This window comes from Callorhinchus milii, unplaced genomic scaffold (assembly GCF_018977255.1).
Source record: "Callorhinchus milii isolate IMCB2004 unplaced genomic scaffold, IMCB_Cmil_1.0 Scaffold4, whole genome shotgun sequence".
Lineage (NCBI taxonomy): Eukaryota > Metazoa > Chordata > Chondrichthyes > Chimaeriformes > Callorhinchidae > Callorhinchus > Callorhinchus milii.
The window spans coordinates 76,018,316-76,025,036 of record NW_024704745.1 but is presented as its reverse complement, the minus strand read 5'-3'; the positions used below and the strand labels follow the sequence as shown (position 1 = coordinate 76,025,036).

At 47.2% G+C, this 6,721-nt stretch overlaps 1 protein-coding gene across 1 annotated transcript in view; it reads left to right on the top strand.

The window, feature by feature from the left end:
* The first annotated feature begins 990 nt into the window (after nt 1-990).
* Nucleotides 991-6,721, top strand: part of ucp2 (uncoupling protein 2) — a 31,287-nt gene continuing 25,556 nt past the window's right edge. Inside the window, exon 1 of the mRNA XM_042334199.1 lies at nt 991-1,357. The gene's annotated coding sequence lies outside the window, so the exon portion shown is untranslated. The remainder of the gene's footprint in view (nt 1,358-6,721) is intronic.

Here is a 6,721-nt window from a genome sequence, read left to right as displayed (position 1 = left end):
GTTTCAGTGGCCTGAGGGGTGAGGTAGTGGCGGAGTTGGGCGATATTACGGAGGTGAGGGAAGGCAGAGCGGGTCATGGCTTGGATGTCGGGAAGAAAAGACAGTTGAGAGTCGAACAAGACCCCCAGGTTCCTGACTGGCTTGGTGAGTTGTAGTGTGCAACCATGGAGGTTGATGGCGCCAGAGCCTGAGGTGCTGAGGCGTTGGCGTGAGTCAATCAGGAGGGCCTCAGTCTTGTTCACATTCAACTGTAGGAAATTTGCCCTCATCCAGGACTTGATGTCCGACAGACAGTCTGTCAGGACAGCAGTGGTCCTGGAGTTGAGGGTGGAGGCAAAAAGATAGAGTTGGGTGTCATCCGCATACATATGGAAGTTGACCCCATGTCTGCGGATGATGTCACCGAGGGGGAGCATGGAGATATTAAAGAGGAGAGGGCCAAGGACAGAGCTCTGGGGGACACCAGACGTGACAGTGCGGGGGGCTGGAGGAGAAACCGTTAGAGGCAACAAAGTGGAGACGGTGAGAAAGATAGGAATCGAACCAGGCAAGGGCAGATCCATGAAGATTAAGTGAAGAGGAGAACGTTGGATGAGGATAGAGTGGTCGAGACAGTGTTGAAGGCGGCAGAGATGTCGAGGAGGACAAGGAGGCAGAGGGAGCCCTGGTCACAGATGTTCAGAACGTCATTAGTGACTTTGACCAGGGCTGTTTCCATGCTGTGGGCAGCGCGGACGCCGGGATCTTGGATCAACATCTCATCCAAAGGTCGGCAACTTCACCTCCGACAATGCAACCTTCCCCCACCGAAGCACTGGATTGAAGTGTCGAGATCCTCACATTCGTTTTCGAATCACTTCATGCCTCTCCGACCTGCTTACCCCACAACCCGCTGCCTCTGCTCAACTGGCTCCAGTCTCTCCATGTCCCTCTAGGACGCTACCCTGTGCTATATAAATCCAAGTTGTTGTGGTCATCTTAGACTATTTGATTCAAAGTCCCTACGTGGGGCTTAAACCTTCTGACTCACAGGCGAGAGGTGCTGCCGCAAGAGACCAGGATAACATTCTGCATTTGTTTGATGCAGCAATTGCACAAATGCACAAACTGGCGATAATAATTAATGTTTAACTACAAAGCTTTGGATTTAAATTCCTATAAATTAGCCTCCTAAAAATGACTATGTCATGCTATATGGGCTTACTATATCATGACCTATGCTACCAAATGAGAAGGATATATAGCACCTTTCACACAGATAGTAAAGCAATCTCATCTTCGCAAAGATCGACTGTCAGCCTAAGCTGTGAGATTTGGGAGAAGATAAAGAGAGAGGCTTTGAAAGCAGGGGGAGGAGGTGAGGAGAACTGATTTTGGAAGAGTGCTCCACAGGGTGAGGGCAAAATGGGGTCCGGTTAGAGCACTCGCTTCACAAGCGAGAGGACCCGGCTTCGATTCCCGGGCAGGGCGAAACTTAGGCAAGTTTCCTTACTCCGCAGGCCTCTGTTTACCGAGCAGTAATTAGAAACCCGGCTCCGACACTGTCTCACACCACACCCTCACCTGCCGAAACCCTCATACATGTTTTCATTACATCGAGACTCGACTGTGCAAACTCACTGCTTGTCAGCTTCCCAAACTCCTTCCTCCACAGGCTGCAGATCATCCAGAACTCTGCAGTCCATGTCCTCTCCTGCAACAGGCTCCCCGCCCCTATCACCCCCATCCTCGCCCAACTCCACTGGCTTCCCATCACCCAGAGGATACAGTTCAAGATTCTGGTCCTCACCTTCAAAGCCCAACCTCAAGACCCTCCTCTTTGACCTTGCTTTCGATCTGCCTGCTTCCCCCCCTGCCCTCCTCCCTCCCTTCCCCCTCCCTCACCCTGACCCTCAGCTCAGGTCCATAACTCTATCTGTCCAACGCCTTGGGACGTCCTCCCAACGTGAAAGGCGCTACATAAATGTAATTTTGTTGTGGTTGTTGTCAGTTGTTTGGCGGATTGCTTTTCCGGAGGTAATATCACTTCAAAATAAATTCATTAAAAAATTGTTCACTCAATTCACGGCTGTTTGTGGGACACTGCTGTGCGAAATTGGCTACTGCGTTTCACCTACAAAATATACAACCACACTTCCTGGTAACCCTGTTCCAGGAATGAAATATTCCACAGGGCAAAAAATTTCTTAAGCAGAACATTACGTGAGCCATGCGAGTATAAGCAGCCATTGTGGCTGGTGAGGCAATCTATGAGTTTACCATGGCATCGATCTCTCTTGTTACACGGCAACCGGACCCTGACAATGTCTTGGCATCTCTCCCACTGGCCTTGCTCCCACGTTGGGACCACTCACCCAACTCGCTCAGCTCCCATTCGCTGGTCTCGCAATGCTCGCTGTGAGACGAGGCAATTCTAGGTGAGGTAGACCAACTAGTATTGCTGTTTGCACCCATTGACATTCCACATCCTGCGGGGAGGGAGAGAGACTAGAATGGCAAATTACATCAGCAACAACAACAAAATTACATTTGTATAGCGCCTTTCATTTCGGGAGGACATCGCAAGGCGCTGGATCAATTATTGATTCAACGTCTTGGGATCAATCAGGTCAATTATTCTAACTTTGGGTTTTGTTCTCCCCAAGTGACAACAACAACAAGATTACATTTGTATAGCGCCTTTCACGTCGGGAGGACGTCCCAAGGCGCTGGATAGAGTACAGCATTTCAGAGTCATGGGGAAAAAGGCAAAGGAATTATCTATAATACTATATAAAATAATGATTAACAATCCTTGCATTTGATATAGTGCCTCATCACATCATTTCAGATGTCTCAGAGCGCTTTGCAGATTATATTATAAAGTGGATTGATTGTGTATTTTGTGGGCAAACCGAGTCTACTGAATTTGTGATGCAAATTGCTGCCCAATTTCTTACCACAGAATTTTATTTATAATAATAATACAACAACATGCATTAATAGAGCACCTTTCACGTCGTCAGAACAGCTCAAACCGCACCAACAAATCCCACTCGCTTTTCATCATGAACTGTTGAGTTGGAGGCGGGCTGGCATGTGTGGCAAAACTCCCAGCCTACGAACAAGAGTGGGAATAGCGCGCTCTGATGTATCTGCATTTTATAAATCGACGTTTCCATTTTGCAAAAAAAAATGCAATTTCAGATGAGATCAGTCACTTGAAGTGCCTGACAATTGATGTATTAGAGACCATTCCAACTGAAACAGCCAGCCTCACTCGCCATGCTGACGTTCCGAGGGCTGAAATTCCACCTTATCTTAGCCTGCACATCAAAAGCGAAAGAAAATTGCATTAGTTTTTGCCCCGCTCAAATATCAAACAATATTTTGACATGACCTTTCACGAGGTGCAGAGATCTTTTCCATGGAGCAATATTCAGATGATACTTACCAGATTGACCCTTCAGCCCATTTGATCCCATCCTTGCAAACACCCACCCACCTCCCGTCCTCCCATCACAACATCAAGCTTTTTTTTTAACGTGATTCCAGCAACTTTGGCCTAAACCGACCTGCCTGATAACCCTGCTCCAGTCATGAATTAACCTCTGGGTAAACAAATACTTCCTGGTGGAAATTTTCCTACACAGAACGTTACATGAGCCATGCAAATATAATCAGCCTGAGAATGACTATTGTCCCAAAGCGCTTCACAGAATACTGCACAGCAGTGTCCTCTAAACAAACAGTCGTGGATTGAGTGACCCAATTATTATTATTATTTTCTTTTTGGATGGCATCTCTCTCACCGGACTTGCTCCCACGATGGGACCACTCACCCAACTCACTCATCTCCCATTCGCTGGTTTCACAATGTTCACTGTGAGACATGGAAATTGTAGGTGAGTTGGTGTCTCACTTGTCTCATCTGACCACACACCCACTGACATTACAGTATATTCTGTGAAGCGCTTTGAGACGTCTCGAATACATGATAAGGCACTGTATCAAATGCAAGGATTATTATTATTGACTTTCATGTCCTGAGTTGAGGGAGAGAGATGAGAGTGACAAATAACATCAGGTCAATCATTCTAACCTTGGGATTTGTTCTCCCCAAATAACAAGAGTCACGGAGAAACATTCATTTAGTGAATATGTGATGTAAATTCCTGCCCAATTTCTTACCATAGAACTTTATACATAATAATAAGGCAATCCCTCAATAATCAAGTTTCTTAGCTTTAAAACAAACAAACAAACAAACAAACAAAAACATGAGGGGATTTAAATTTTAAGATTGGCCTTGGTTTTGGTGGGCATCCAGCTGGCTGGAAACCAATCCTCGAGACAGATTTTATCACAAATGATGAGAGATCAGATGACCCAGTTGATGGTGTAGTCGCACCGCCATTGTATTGCGATAATAAAACAACAACAACAACAATTGGCAATCACATAGTGCCTTTCACATTGTCTAAACAGCTCAAACCACATCAGCAAATCCAGTGGCTTTTCATCATGAGCTTTCATCACGAGCACTCCAACCCCTCCTGATCCCAACTCCCTTGGGTGCAGATCCTTGACTGTCCAGTGCTTTGGGACGTCCTCCCAAAGCATTCTGAGACGTCGTCCGGTGTGGAGGGCACTATATAAATCCAAGTTGTTGTTGTTGTTGTCCCCCTGATGTGAAAGGCGCTGTACAAATGTAATTTAATCATAGAATCTTACAACACAGAAGGAGGCCATTTAGCCTCAACTCATAGATTGCCTCACCAGCGGTCAACAACGACAACAACATCTTATCATTGCTGCTGAAGCGGAGGCGGCCTGGCATCTGCGGGAAAACCCCTAGCTTGCGAACAAGGGTTGGAATAGAACGGTTCTGATGTTTCTGCGCTTTATATGTTTACATTTTGCAAAAACAGAAATTTCCGAAGAGGTCAGTCCCTTGAACGGTCTGACAATCGGTGTATTAATCAGACCATTCCAGCTGTAACTGCCAGCCTCGCTCTCCAGTCTGACGTACTGAGGGCTGAAATTCCAGCTGGTCTTAATCTGTAAACGCTGCCCATCGTGGAGGGCGCTATATAAATGCAAGTTGTTTTTGTAAGAGTTTTTATCCTTTAAGATTACTTTCAGTATTAATTTAAGAAATATTCCTATCAGGAACTGAAACCCCGACTAAGTTTGTTTCCCTTCCCTAATCTAATCGCCTTCCTGTCACACTTGATGTCATACTTGCATGAAAGCCAATCCCATTAACCCATTGGAAGTGGATTCTAGTTGATTTGATTGGAAGCTCAGCGGAGTAGAGTGATTAGACGCTTGGGAGCTTATTTTTGGGTATTCGTAATGAATGTGTTAAGAATATCCTGGAAATCTGTAATTCTGGAAACACTGTAACGTACCCAGAAGTGAAGAGGTTTTGTGGTAAACAGTGCAGAGAGGGAGAACTGTGGCTCACACTGACGTTTTGCTAAGCATCTGGGTTTGGGGTGAGGTTTAAGGTGCCATATCTATTCATCGAATGCCCTCAATTCAGGACCTGGGTTGAGCAGTTTCTCTCAGCAACGGTGCCTCTAACTATCCAGCACTTCCCCCTGATCCGTGCGCCTACATTTGTGAATCTCAAGGCCTGACATGGGGCTTGAAACCATAACCTTCTGCTCCAGAGGGAAGACTGAATCATAGAAACTTACAGCGCAGAGGAGGCCATTTTTCCCATCTCATCTGCACCGATTCTCAGAGCGAGTTGACCGTTCAATCCCCCTGCCCCACTCTATCCCTATATCTTCTTTATCTTTCGTATCTGATGCTGTCCGGCTGATCGCTCGCTCCTGGTCTCTGCGTGCGCGTTTTGGCTGCCACGCCAACCAAAACTGCTGCCCCTGAAAATGTTCCTGTTCCTATCCCCCACACTCCACTATTCCAACTCTGCCCTTCTCTCCCACCGCCCTCCTTGCCTTCTCTCTCTCTCCTGGACCTCACCATTACCTCCCTCTGCTCCAGCCTGGGCATCCTCCACCAGGGCCCATCGTGGCTCCTGGCATTTGTTGTCCCAGAGTAGCCAACCCAACTCCCGTCGCTCACTATCTCGCACCAACCGCCTCCAAAAAGCAAACACCCCTTCCCCTCCCTCATCCATACCCTCCCCAACTCTCCCTTCTCCTCAAACTCCACGGTCATTTCTCCCCCACTATCTCTTCCATCCCACCACCCCTTAACCAGCAAACCTATCTGCATTTCCCTCCAAAATGTCCGTTCCCTCTCCAACAAAGCCTTTACTATCCATGACCTCTATCCTGGATGAGCACATTGATAGTCTCAGGCTTACAGAAACCCAGCTCTCCTCCAGTGACCCCGTCCCCTTCGTTGAAGCCTCCCCTCCTGGCTATACCTTTCATCACACCCCCTGCCCCAACCAATGTGGAGACCCTCATTTCCCAAGCTTCCCTTATTCTATCCCTCTAATCCTCTGGCTGTTTCTCCTCCTTTGAACACCTCTACCTCCTCTCTCTCCTCCTCCCATATCCCCTTCACCCTTTTCCAAGCCATTCATCTTTTATTTCCACCCTTGTAAAAAGCTGAGTCCCTCATAAATGCGCTCTCTTCCTTGGAGTCCTGTAGCTCAGTGGTTAGAGCCCTCGCTTTGCAAGTGAGAGACCTAAGTTCAATCCCAGGCAGAGGGCGAAACCTTGGGCAAGTTTCCTTACTCCACACACCTAATAATAATCCC